Here is a 12870-nt window from a genome sequence, read left to right on the forward strand (position 1 = left end):
AATATTTTCATGTTTCCTGGTTTAGTTCCAGCATTTCTTTGGTTGTTGCAATCCACTTCACTTATAATTTGACTTTTGTTTAATCTTCATGTAAAGACTTATTACAGTATCCCTATTGTATTCATTTACATTAACACCACAATATTATGTATGATCCGTGTCTCAATAAAGGCTTGTACAACACTTCTCTGAATCAGAGTTTTAAATTACAGTCCAGAAACTTGGTCTATAAATTTGGCTGCAAATTCAGTGAAATTGGGAAAGAATGATTGTTTTTTGGATGAGATATTAAATCAGGGTCATATCTGCTTGTTTTTTAAAATGCCATTCATTAGATGTGGGTGTCCTGGACTAAGCCAGCATCTATTGCCCTTCCTTAATGCCTTTGAAAGGGTGGAGAGAAAATTAGAATGCTACTTGAAAAAGAGCAGGGGTTTTTTCCTGTTCCATTACGGCATGGATTACGAATTACAGACAGATTCTGTACATCTGAGGCAGTTAGTTAACCCCACAAATATGTGATGTTCTGATAGAACAGTACTTGCCTGTGCTCTCACACTCTGTTTGATGGTCGTTCCGCTATAACATGACAGTTGTGTTCCTCTGAAACCTCGCGCTATAGAAAATCGCACTATGAGAAATCACGCTGTGGAAGATCACTAATAGAAAATCGCTATTCAGTGATTCAATAGAAAATCCCGTTCAGTGAAAAGTTTGCATTATCTAAACAAAGTCCACAATTCGCGAATTGCATTATAGCCAATTTACGTTGACAAAGCGTGCCGTATAGCAGAACAGCCTGTGTGTGTTGTACAGTGTTAAAAATTACACAACACCAGGTTATAGTCCAACAGGTGAATTTGCAAGCACGAGCTTTCACAACCACCTGATGAAGGAGCAGCACTTCGAAAGCTAGCACTTCCAAATAAACCTGTGCTGTGATTTTTATCTTTGCCCACCCCAGTCCAACACTGGCTCCTCCATATCATGATGTACAGTAACATCAATAAAGATAGAATCCAGACACACTGGAAGTCTGTAAAATCATAAACTTCAAAATGGTTTGTATTGCAATAAACTTCAGATATCTTACTTGAGGTCCCTGCCTCCTTACATCTAACCCCACTACTCTATCCAAGTAGCTGTGGTATATGTCATGCAATATAACAACACACGGTAAGATATTAAATGGCATCGTGTTTGCAGTACTTGGTTACTGTAAGATGCTGTCAAGTGTGTAGTAAAGGCTAGTCATGACAGCTAGTTAGTGGCAGCAAGTTCACACTAAAGGCTGAGAAGATGACAGCAACATGAGAGCTGTGAAAATTCCTTATTCCTAATCAGCTATCTATCAAACTGAGTTCAGAGCTCAAGTTGCAATTACAAAGCTAATGTGTTACAGCAACATCTGAGGACTTACAAACCTGTCTTAAGTATTGTGACTACACTACCTTATTCTGTTTAAAAACAAAACATATATAAGAGTCTGCTTTTAAGAGGCAGTCTTAAGTGTTTCTGAAACAACAGTTGTAAATCACGACTAGAAACAAATACAGCTTAAAAACACTTGTGTGTGAATTTTTTAAAAGGCTTGCCTGTCTCCAGTCATCAGACAGTTCCTCTATTGTGCTTTGCATGAAAACTCCAAAAAAATGTGTAAGATAGCTGGTAGTGTGGCTGGCTGGTAGTGTGGCCGAGCGGTCTAAGGCGCTGGATTTAAGCTCCAGTCTCTGACAGAGGCGTGGGTTCGAATCCCACCGCTGCCATTTCTTGTGGGCGGCACGGTGGCACAGTGGTTAGCACTGCTGCCTCACAGCGCCAGAGACCCGGGTTCAATTCCCACCTCAGGCGACTCTCTGTGTGGAGTTTGCACATTCTCCCCGTGTCTGCGTGGGTTTCCTCCGGGTGCTCCGGTTTCCTCCCACAGTCCAAAGATGTGCAGGTCAGGTGAATTGGCCATGCTAAATTGCCCGTAGTGTTAGGTAAGGGGTAGATGTAGGGGTATGGGTGGGTTGCGCTTCGGCGGGGCGGTGTGGACTTGTTGGACCGAAGGGCCTGTTTCCACACTGTAAGTAATCTAATCTAATAGCACTGAGATCTTTATCTTTGTGCCAAGGCTGTGTCTGTGAAGAATAGCAACAGGAAAAAACCTGAACATATGAAATAGACAAGGAGGAGACTTGTTCAGCTACTTGGCATGGTGACTCAGTGGTTAGCACGGCTGCTTCACAGTACCAAGGTCCCAGGTTCGATTCTAGCCTCAGATGACTCTGCAAACCGGCTACTCCGGTTTCCTCCCACAGTCCAAAGATGTGCAAGTCAGGTGAATTGGCCATGCCAAGTTGCCCATAGTGTTAGATACATTAGTCAGAGGGAAATGGGACTGGGTGGGTTACTCTTCGGAGGGTCAGTGTGGACTGGTTTAGCTACACTGTAGGGAATCTAATCTACTCAAACCACCTCCATCATTAAATCTCATCATAGCTGATCTGTTTCTGTTATGAATTCCATGTTCCTTCCTATTCCAGTAAACTTTCATTCCATTATCTAAAAGTGACCTATCCTAAAAATATTCAGTGATCCCAGCTTTACCAACCGTTTGAAGCGGAGTTCCAAAGTTGCATCACCCTCTGAGAAAAAAAAATGACTTTTCTACTCTCTCGCCTTCCCCCACCACAATTTATTTTACAACCCTGTCTACTTCCTTTGTTGTGTTGTTTGCAAGAACTCTGATCCCAGCATAGTTCAGGTATCGTCTGTCCCAATGCTCCAATGTCCCACGATCCCCAGCACTCCATGAACTGGAACCCAATTCTCCCACAGTCTTTGAACCACTTAATTGTCACTATATTTTTATATAACCAATACTAATTTGCTTGTGATTATATTAGGCTTTTTAATTTTGTGCCTCACTCCTCATGCTCTAGTTCTACCTGTGACATTGATAGCTCCATGAACCTTGATCACTAGGTCCTCCCCCTCCCCTCTCCAGCTCTGACCAGATATCCAGAGGACCATGTCAATCCCTTTACAGTACTGTACCCTACTGCTGCTGCATTCCTTGTTGCTGTCCTCACTTGAGGGCAACATGATAGCTCAGTGGTTAGCACTGCTGCCTCACAGCCCCAGGTCTCTGGTTCGATTCCAGTCTCCGGGTGACTGTGCAAACTACACACAGACATTCTCCCCCTGTCTGCGTGGGTTTCCTAAGGGTGCTCCAGTTTCCTCCCACAATCCAAAGGTGTGCAAGTTAGATGGATTGGCCATGGGAAATGCAGGGTTATGGGGATAGGGTAGGGAGGCAGACCTGGGTGAGAGGGTCAATGGGCTGAATCTACACTATAGCAATTCTATGAATGACTTCCTGTACAAAGAACAATACAGGAAAATGGGCCCTTCAGCGCTGCAAGTGTGCACTGACACATTTTTGCCCTTCCACACTAAAACTGTCTTCACTTACAGGATCCATAATCCTCTATTCCCTTCCTGTTTATGTATTCATCTAGGTGCTTCTTGAATGCTGCTTCCACCACCACTTCTGGCAGCACGTTCCAGGTACTCGCCATCCTTTATGTGCAAAACCTGCCTCGCAAATCTCTTTTAAACTTGCCCTCTCACACCTTGAACCTGAGTCCCTTAGTAATTGACCCCTTTACTCTTGGAGGGGGGAGGAGATCCTCATATTCTCCACTATATCCACACCATTCATAATCTTAAATCTCTGTCGTCAGTCGTCGTATCTACACTGTAGCCCCCATTCTCCTCATTCAAACAGGTGTTGGTAATCTGAAATTAAAACAGCAATTTCTAAAGAAACTCAGCAGATCTGACAGCATCTGTGGAGAGACAAGCAGGGTCAACATTTTGGGTCTAGTGACCCTCTTCAGAAAACCCAAACTTATTATCTTGCAGACTCTCTTTATTGCCTTTTTCTGCTCGGTGCCAGTTGTGCCTGACTGGACCTACCCAAGTTTACATAAATTATTATGCATAAAACTTCTGTTAGGTTTTATTTAAGACAGTAGATGCCAATTTCTCTATATATTGCCTATCAGTAGTTCAGTCTTTACATTCTGAAAAGTCTGCAAATCCCAACTATTAACAGTACTCTGAGTATGAGTGTAGAGCAACCTAGATGACCATCATTGCTGACGTGATTTGAAACTGCTGTATACAGTATTCCCATCTGGCAAAGTGGGAGCTAAAACTGTCTCTCCTTGAGTTGTGACTTTGGTTAATGCATTTGTTTCACAAGCTAGTAATTGCAGAACCACCTCGCAAATGAATGATGTGTAAGAATATGAAAGTGTAGCAAATTGAGGAAAGACTGGCAGTTTGAATCATTTATTTCCCTTCAGTCTTTACAATTTGCATGTTGAAATTGACTAATTAAGATAAGATGGGAAAGAAGCAAAAGATTCCTCTGAGCTGGCAATATGCCTGTCCATCATTCTGGTAAAGTCCAACATGAGACTTGCTACACTTATGTACAAAAGAAGTTTTAGCCACTTTGCATACATAAATAAGAAGATGTGTTCCTGGTTGATTCCTGAAGAAGGGCTTATGCCCGAAGCATCAATTCTCCTGCTCCTTGGATGCTGCCTGGCCTGCTGTGTTTTTCCAGCATGACGTTTTTCAACTGTGTTCCTGGTTGAGGCCTGCTCTTCAAAATTATCTTGCCCTGAGGGTGCCAGCACTTATTTCACTCAACAACTTCAGTTTTGCCTGTTACATGATAGAAACAATGTGTGATTTTTATGGTAGACTTGAATGTGGAGCATGAGTGTGTCTCCCAACACTATGTTCAGCTGGTGTGTTCCTATCATTCCGACAGCTGGTGAACCTTTTTTTGACCTCCACCATATGCTGCTGCTCAGGAAGTTGTTTTAAACCCTATATATGATAGTTGTGCAGCAAGAAATCTGCCTTTAGTTCTCTCTTCCCTTTCTTGAGGCTGTATCACTGAGATGAAGGGGAATGAATCATTTACTCTGCCATTCAGCGTGCTTGTATCTGTGCTCTGGTTTCCTGTATAACTATACTGTACAATATTAATCTTGTCCAGGATGAAAACATGATGATTTTGTTTGAAAAATCTTAGTGGTCAGAGTTGTAACTGCTTTGTTATGATGAAGATAAATCAAGGATCCTTTTGCTTCTGCAATGTGTTGTAAAATGGTACACAAGAACATAAGAACTAGGAGCAGGAGTAGGCCATCTGGCCTATCAAGCCTGCTCCGCCGTTCAATAAGATCATGGCTGATCTTTTCATGGGCTCAGCTCCACTGACCCACCCTCTGTGATAGCTGTTTTTGGTTGATTCCAAAACATTGCTGTAACATATGTAACATATGAACTTGAGAAAATACTGGTCTCATGTAAAAGTTGCTCCCCTCTCTCCAGGTTTTACCCAGAGTCCTCTGTCTTCTACTTGCCACTCTCCCTCCGTTCCTGACTAACCTGGTCACTGACACTATCCGTCTCTCTCATCCTCACAACTGCCCCTTATTTCTCCTGACCCTTTAGTCTCAGGCAGGAGAGTCTGGCAGAAGAGAAGCAAGACCGCTCAGGAGAGGGAAGTGATGAGCAGAAGAGAGCATCATGATGTGGAACAGGCTGGTGCTGATCAGGTTATGGTCACAGCATAAAAAGTGGTCAAACAGGAAGTCCTGAAGTGTGCTGTCATTCTTGGAAGGAATTTCAACTTTTAGAAATTATAACTCTGGTATAAGTCAACTCCAAAACTTGGGCCAAACATTTGGGTTTGAAAAATCAACTTTTCTTGATAACTACTGATAAAGAGTTAGATCGAAGGGTCTGTTTCTGTGCTGCACATCTCCATGACTCTCTGACTGATAACAGTAGTTATAGAGTCAGTGTGTCATGGAGATGTACAGCACGAAAACAGACCCTTCGATCTAACTCATCCATGCCGACCAGCTATCCTAACCCAATCTAGTTAAGTTTGCCAACACTTGGCCCATATCCTCTAACCACACCACCACACCTCCCCCCCCCCCCCCCCCCCCCGCCCCCCCATTTGTTTACCCATCTAAATCCCTTTTAAATGCTATAATTATACCAACCTTGAACCACTTCCTCTGGCAGCTCATTCCAAACTCTCACCACCCTCTGTGTGAAAATATTGCCCCTTAGGTCTGTCTCTCTTATATCCTTTTACCCTCATCCTAAACTTCTAGTTCTGGACTCGCCTACCCCAGGGAAAAGACATTGTCTATTTAGCCTATCCATGCCCCTCATGATTTCATAAACCTCTATAAGGGCACCCCTCAGCCTCCGATGCTCCAGGGAAAACTGGAGCTCCTATTCAGCCTCTCCCTATAGCTCAAATCCTCCAACCCTGGCAACTTCCCTGTAAATTTTTTCTGAACCCTTTCAAATTTCGAACATCTTTCCGATAGTAGGGAGACCAGAATTACATACAATATTCCAAAAGTGGCCTAAATGGAAAATGCTGTAACTATTCAGATCACACAATGCCTAGGGGGAGAAACATTGTTAATTGTGTAAGATTAATTACCTCTTGTCATTAAAGCTAATTCTTCTTCCTTGTCCTCATCCTTTATGCTGGAGTGGCACGGTGGCTCAGTGGTTACCACCACTGCCTCTCAGTAGCAGGGACTTGAGTTTGATTCCAGCCTTGGGCGACTGTCTGTGTGGAGTTTGCACATTCTCGCTGTGCCTGTGTGGGTTTCCTCTGAGTGCTCCAGTTTCCTCCCACAATCCAAAGATTTGTTGGTTGGGGGTGGGGGAGGGTGAATTGGCTGTGCTAAATTGCCCATAGTGTTCAGGAATGTACAGATTAGGTGCATTACTGGAGGTATGTGTAGAGGAATGGGTCTGGGTGGGAGACTCTTGAGTGCCGGTGTGGACTTGTTGGGCCGAAGGGCCTGTTTCCACACTAGGGATTCTAATAATCTTTTTCGGTCTGAATAATGTGCTCTTTCAAAAGTTCAAGCTGTGTGTAAGTCAGAACCACATTAGTCGCTTGTGATTCTTAAATAAGAGGGTCAGTAAAACTACATTAGTGTTATGTTATTATTGATTCTGTGGGTTTGTTTTTATATCTTGAGTGATTTGAATATGACTGTTAACTGTTAAAGTCAAGCTCCTTTCCATTTTAACTGTCGTCACTTTATATTTATATTTTTTTTTGCTTTAACTATCTTACAGATTTATATGATAGATTATGATTGCTTTGAAATGTTCTATGTTCCTCAGATCGTTTGTTTTTGTCACATGTAATTCTTAGGTATAGTTTTGTAGAGTTATCCAGCACGGAAACAGACCCTTCGATCCAACCAGTTCATGTTGACCACAATTCCAAACTAAACTAGTCCCACCTGCCTGCGCTTGGCCCATATCACTGAGAAGGGTTACACCGGAAACATCGACTTAGAGTGATAGATGTACAGCATGGAAACAGACCCTTTGGTCCAACCCGTCCATGCTGACCAGATATCCCAACCTGCCAGCACCCGGCCCATATCCCGCCAAACCCTTCCTATTCATATACCCATCCAAATGCCTTTTAAATGTTGCAATTGTACCAGCCTCCACCACTTCCTCTGGCAGCTCATTCCAGACATGTACCACCCTCTGTGTGAAAAAGTCACCGCTTAGGTCTCTTTTATATCTTTCCTCTCTCACTCTAAACCTATGCCTTCTAGTCTGGATTCCCCGACCGCAGGGAAAAGACTGCACCTCCTGATGCTGCCTGGTTTGCTGTGTTCTTCCAGCCTCCTGCCTGTCTACCATATCACTTCAAATCTTTCTTATTCATGTACCTATACAAATGTCTTTTAAACGTTGTAACTGTACCCACATCCACCACTTCCTCTGGAAGTTCATTCCACACATGAACCACAATCTGTGTAAACAAATTGCCTCTCATGTCTCTTTTTTTAATTCCTCCTCTTCTCGCCTTAAATATATGCCCTTTAGTCTTTAAATCCCCACCCTAAGGAAAAGGCACCTGCCATTCATATTTATGCCTGTCGTGATTTTATAAACCTCTATAGGGTCACCCCTTAACCACCTACGCTCCAGTGGAAAGATGCCCCAGCCTATCCAACCTCTCAAACCCACTATTTCTGGCAACATTCTAGTAAATCTGTTCATAGAAACATAGAAAATCGATGAAGTTAAGATCATTCAGCCCTTCAAACCTGCACCACCATTTAGTATGATCATGACTGATCATGCAACTTTGAAATCCCATTCTTGCTTTCTCTCCGTTCCCCTTGATTCCTTTAGCCGCAAGGGCCGTGCCCAGCTCCCTCTTGAATATATCTAACAAAGTGGCCCCAACAGCTTCCTGTGGGAGAGAATTCCACAGGTGTGCAACTCTTGATGAAGAAATTCTTCCTCATCTCAATCCTGAATAGCTTACCCCTTTATTCTTAGACTGTGACCTTTTAGTTTTGGACTTCCCCAACATCAGAAACATTCTTCCTGCATCCAGCCTATCCAGTCCCATCAGGATTTTCTCTTGAGATTCCCCGCCTTCTTCTAAATTCCAGCGAGAACAAACCCAGTTGATCAAGTCTTTCCTCAAAAGTCAGTCCTGCCATCCCGGGAGTCAGTTTGGTGAATCTTCACTGGACTGCCTCATAGAATGTCCTTCCTCAGACTAGGAGACCAAAGTGGTGCATAATACTCAAGATTAGGCCTGCCTCAGTCCCCTGATAACTCCAACAAGAATTCTGAACCCTCTCCAGCTTAATAATATCCCTCCTAGAACAGGGAGGCCAGAACAGGACACAGTACTTCATGTTGTTGTGACATTCAAAATTTATGGGGCAATTGTACATTTCAGAAATCAGCTTGTAATTATGTGAATAAATAATAAAGTCATGCTTGAATTTTGAGAACAGACATCAATCTTTGCCAAGTCTCTAAAGGAATGCTATAAAAGCAATGGGGGGAGTTTTGTTCAGAGTTTGTAAAGATTGAGGTGGGTGTTTGCCATCAATCAGTTATAGCAATTTTGCCTTGGAGTCAGAAGGTGTGGGTTGCAAAGACCTGAACACACAATCTCATCAGCAACACAGCTTTGCACTATTGTCTGTTGTATAATCAAAGAAGATATTAAATCAAGGCTCCGTCTGCTCTTATAAAATTTTGCAGAGCTCTGGAGAAAGAGAGGACCAATCAGAAGACCAGTGCTTTCAAAGACCTGGCTCAATTGTGTGTGCTGATTGAATTCATAAAATTGTGAACAGTTTTTAATTTAAAGTAGTGATGGATTGTTTTCAGTAATGGGCAAGAATAAGAAAGATAATCTTTCAGGGACTTCACAGCAAGTTTAAAATGTGTTCACATAGGGAATGGTTAGAGCAATTTTGTGCAGAAGACATTGCCGGCTCTTCAGAGGCATGAATATCACATCATTTTGGCCACGCGTTCTTTTAATGGTGAACACATTACACAGTTACAGACAAATGCATTTTACATTTTTTATTTAGACAGCTACCGCCACTCAATGTGAAACACTCTAATGTTGCACTTTTACCAAGACTTAGGTTCATCCTAGAATTCTCAGATTCAGCATATTCTGGTGTAACATCTGGACTTTTGAATTTTTATATTTTCACTTTTGAACAATTGTGGGCAGCATTTAACCTTGACCAGCTGATTGCCTTGAATACTGACACATAATGAGGTGCAGTAGACTCGACCTGTTCTCTAAGCCAGAATATTGTTGGGTACTGCTTGTCCTTTGTCATGACTTGCTGTGATAGAGCTGCTCACCGTTGGCTGGGTTTGCCAGATTCTGACGTGAAGGAGTTATTCTGGTTGAGCTGATTGTGATGACAACCCCTCTCCCTCTGATGAAGTCAATATTCCTGCTGATCGAGCAGAAGGAACCTCAACGCAATGATTAAAAAGCACCTGCATTCTGTCTTATTGATTTACTAACATTCGAAAAAGAATTTAAAAAACACATGCCTCATAGTATTGCGATTACAGACTCTAAAATGGTGTTGCTTACACATGATTTATTAATTCAAAATATACTTGGCCACATTGGAGTTTCAATTATCCACATATGACGTGAGGCTAATGTGTCAAACAATAGATGAGAATGTGGTAATCCCCATATTAAATCCCAAATGATGATGAATCTGTAATATCTTTTTCAAGCAGCTATATGATCTCCCTTTAACAGAGAGACATTAAAGGATTAAACAGAAGAGTGGGCTTAAACTTGGTGGCACATGGAGGGAAAGTCCATACTGAACGGGATGCTCAAATTTCAGCATTAAAATGCCTTGTGAATTTACTAACATCTGGCGCTCACAGAGGCTAAATTATAGATTATTAGAATGTATGTTTGTGTGAGTGCATGTGTGAATTCTGAGCTGCTGCTATGAACATTTTATGTCTCTGTTATATCCTATGTAAATACAACCTCACTCATTCACTCGTTGAAAATTGAGAAGTGCAGCTACCTGTCTCTGATTCATTGCTTTGCCTCTTTTGGCATTTCAGCAACACATTTCAGTTGCAGTCATTAAAGCAGTCTGGGTGAACATCAGGAAAAGCAATTCTGATCTGTCAGAAGATCCAGTGTAATTGATCGAATCCCTTTGAGTACAGTGCTGGTGTTTGTTCAGCCTCTACTGATTGAAGCACGCAGGTGCAAAATCATTAAACTGATGGATTTGGAGATAGAGAAGATGAATCATTGTACTGTTTCACCCACAGAGTGTGAACAGGAAGAAATGGCTTTGCATGAGGAGGAAAGACTAGATTTATTGCGATAGCGTTGCTAAAGAGAAATGAGGTATGTCTGGTGTGAACCTTTGTACAGTGTAAACATACACTGTCAAGGTGGTTTCTCAATTATTTGGTAATGTAGAATAAAATTATAATTTAGGAAGCACACCAATTCCCATACTTATTCTGATGCAAGAACTGAGATCATAATTTATTTTACCTATGTATGCTGTCAGAAGAAGGAGAAAATTAAGTGGCGCTCCGTATACTTTAGGTTTATAGTATGAAAATGCATGTACACATTATTTTATCAGAAAAAGTACTTGGATTATACAGTAAATCTCAAACACTCTTTCCATTTCTTAATGATTTTTTTTGTTGAAAACTGTTGAATTTGAGTTGCTAATATTCCTAAAATAATCGTGTCATTTCAGATGAACAGCATTAAAAATGTTGAAATAATGGGTTTTATTCAAATATTGACATTTGTTAGGATCCTGGGAAAAAAAGCTGAAATTTGAGAAGTTCTCAGAATTCAACTTACATTGGATCTGATCTTTATTTCCAATTTAGGACTGGAGGGGATAATGGATCCTGTCGAGGACTCTATCTATGTGGCAGCTACATTTCTTATTAAAAGTACAAAACGTGCTTATGCCATCTTCTAATTGCTTGCCTTTTAATTTGCTTAAATATTCTCCTTTGTATCAACTATAGTGCAGAAATTCTTCATGTTTCTAATTATGTAAAAAAAAGGATTTAAAAATAAAACATGGACAGAAAATGGTTATGGGTAATCAGTTTTTGTTCAGTACTGAGCAAAAGTTACTTCACCATATTCTTACTGGACCACAAGGTCTCTCTCTCTCTCTCTCTCTCTCTCTCTCTCTCTCTCTCTCTCTCTCTCTCTCTCTCTCTCTCTCTCTCTCTCTCTCTCTCTCTCTCTCTCTCTCTCTCTCTCTCTCTCTCTCTCCCCTCTCTGAGAGGAAGACGACTAGTGTGGTTTAACTTGAGGGTGACCATGCCTCAGGGGAGCTAAGAGGCTGAAAAGGAGAGTTCTTCATGTCACCCTCAGTTGGTGAGGGAATTGAACTCATGATTTTCGGCAGCGTTCTGCATCGCAAGCCAGCCGTCCAGCTAGTGGACCTCACTGACCTGCTAGTCAATCTGCTGGACAGCTGGTTTGTGATGCTAAAAGAATGAGTTTAATTCACGTACAGACAGAAAGTACCATGAAGGACCCTCCATAGAACAACTTTACATTTACATTACAGTTTTGAGCATTTCTCTAAAACAAGATTTTGAGCATTTGTGTGAAGTAGCTAGAAAGAGGACACTTTAAAAGAACAGATTAGTCATTAATGAGAATCTTGTGCAGCATTCCACAGCTGCAGAGTAATATAAAGAAGAATTGTAACTGTGGACTTTGCAAACCATAGTGTTATGACCTCAGCTGACAAGTTAGACAACAGACAGAAATCTGACATGACAGAACATATTTTGTTTTCTTTGGTTTTAACAAGGTAGTCTCTAACTGAACAGTAAGCACGCAATTCTGAAGATTTGATTTTAACGATGAAACAGAAGTTTATTATATAAAAGAAATGGAGATAAAATGGAAACACATGGTAAATTATAATCCCATTAATCCCAAAAGCACACCTTCACACCACTCACGCTTGAGAAAATTCCCTTCACTTTCACATCTATAAGCTTTAATTAACTGTGGCTTTAGTTTCCCATCTTAAGAATCTGCTTAACTCTTCCTTGAATCTTCATACAGGTTAGCTCAGATTTTCTCAGCTTTGTTTGGCTCCTTCAGGGTTGTAACCAGACATCGGGTCTGGAATTTACAAACTTAACTGTTCTGTTTCTTTAAAATTAGAAATCACACGACCCCAGGTTACAGTCCAACAGGTTTAATTGGAAGCACTAGCTTTTGGAGCGCTCATCAACCACCTGATGAAGGAGCAGCGCTCCGATAGCTAGTGCTTCCGATTAAACCTGTTGGACTATAATCTGGTGTCGTGTGATTTTTTTAAATTTTGTATGCCCCAGTTCAACACTGGCATCTCCAAATCAGTTCTATTTCTTAGCCATCTTCAGTTCTGCTTTAATTCTTAATCA

At 41.5% G+C, this 12870-nt stretch overlaps 1 protein-coding gene and 1 non-coding gene across 5 annotated transcripts in view; both read left to right on the top strand.

The window, feature by feature from the left end:
• Positions 1 to 12870, top strand: part of pag1 (phosphoprotein membrane anchor with glycosphingolipid microdomains 1) — a 153449-nt gene that overhangs the window by 39608 nt on the left and 100971 nt on the right. The window lies entirely within an intron of this gene.
• Positions 1684 to 1766, top strand: trnal-uaa (transfer RNA leucine (anticodon UAA)). The gene has a single exon. It is a non-coding gene; the product is annotated as a tRNA-Leu (tRNA).

Source organism: Chiloscyllium punctatum, chromosome 5 (assembly GCF_047496795.1).
Source record: "Chiloscyllium punctatum isolate Juve2018m chromosome 5, sChiPun1.3, whole genome shotgun sequence".
NCBI lineage: Eukaryota > Metazoa > Chordata > Chondrichthyes > Orectolobiformes > Hemiscylliidae > Chiloscyllium > Chiloscyllium punctatum.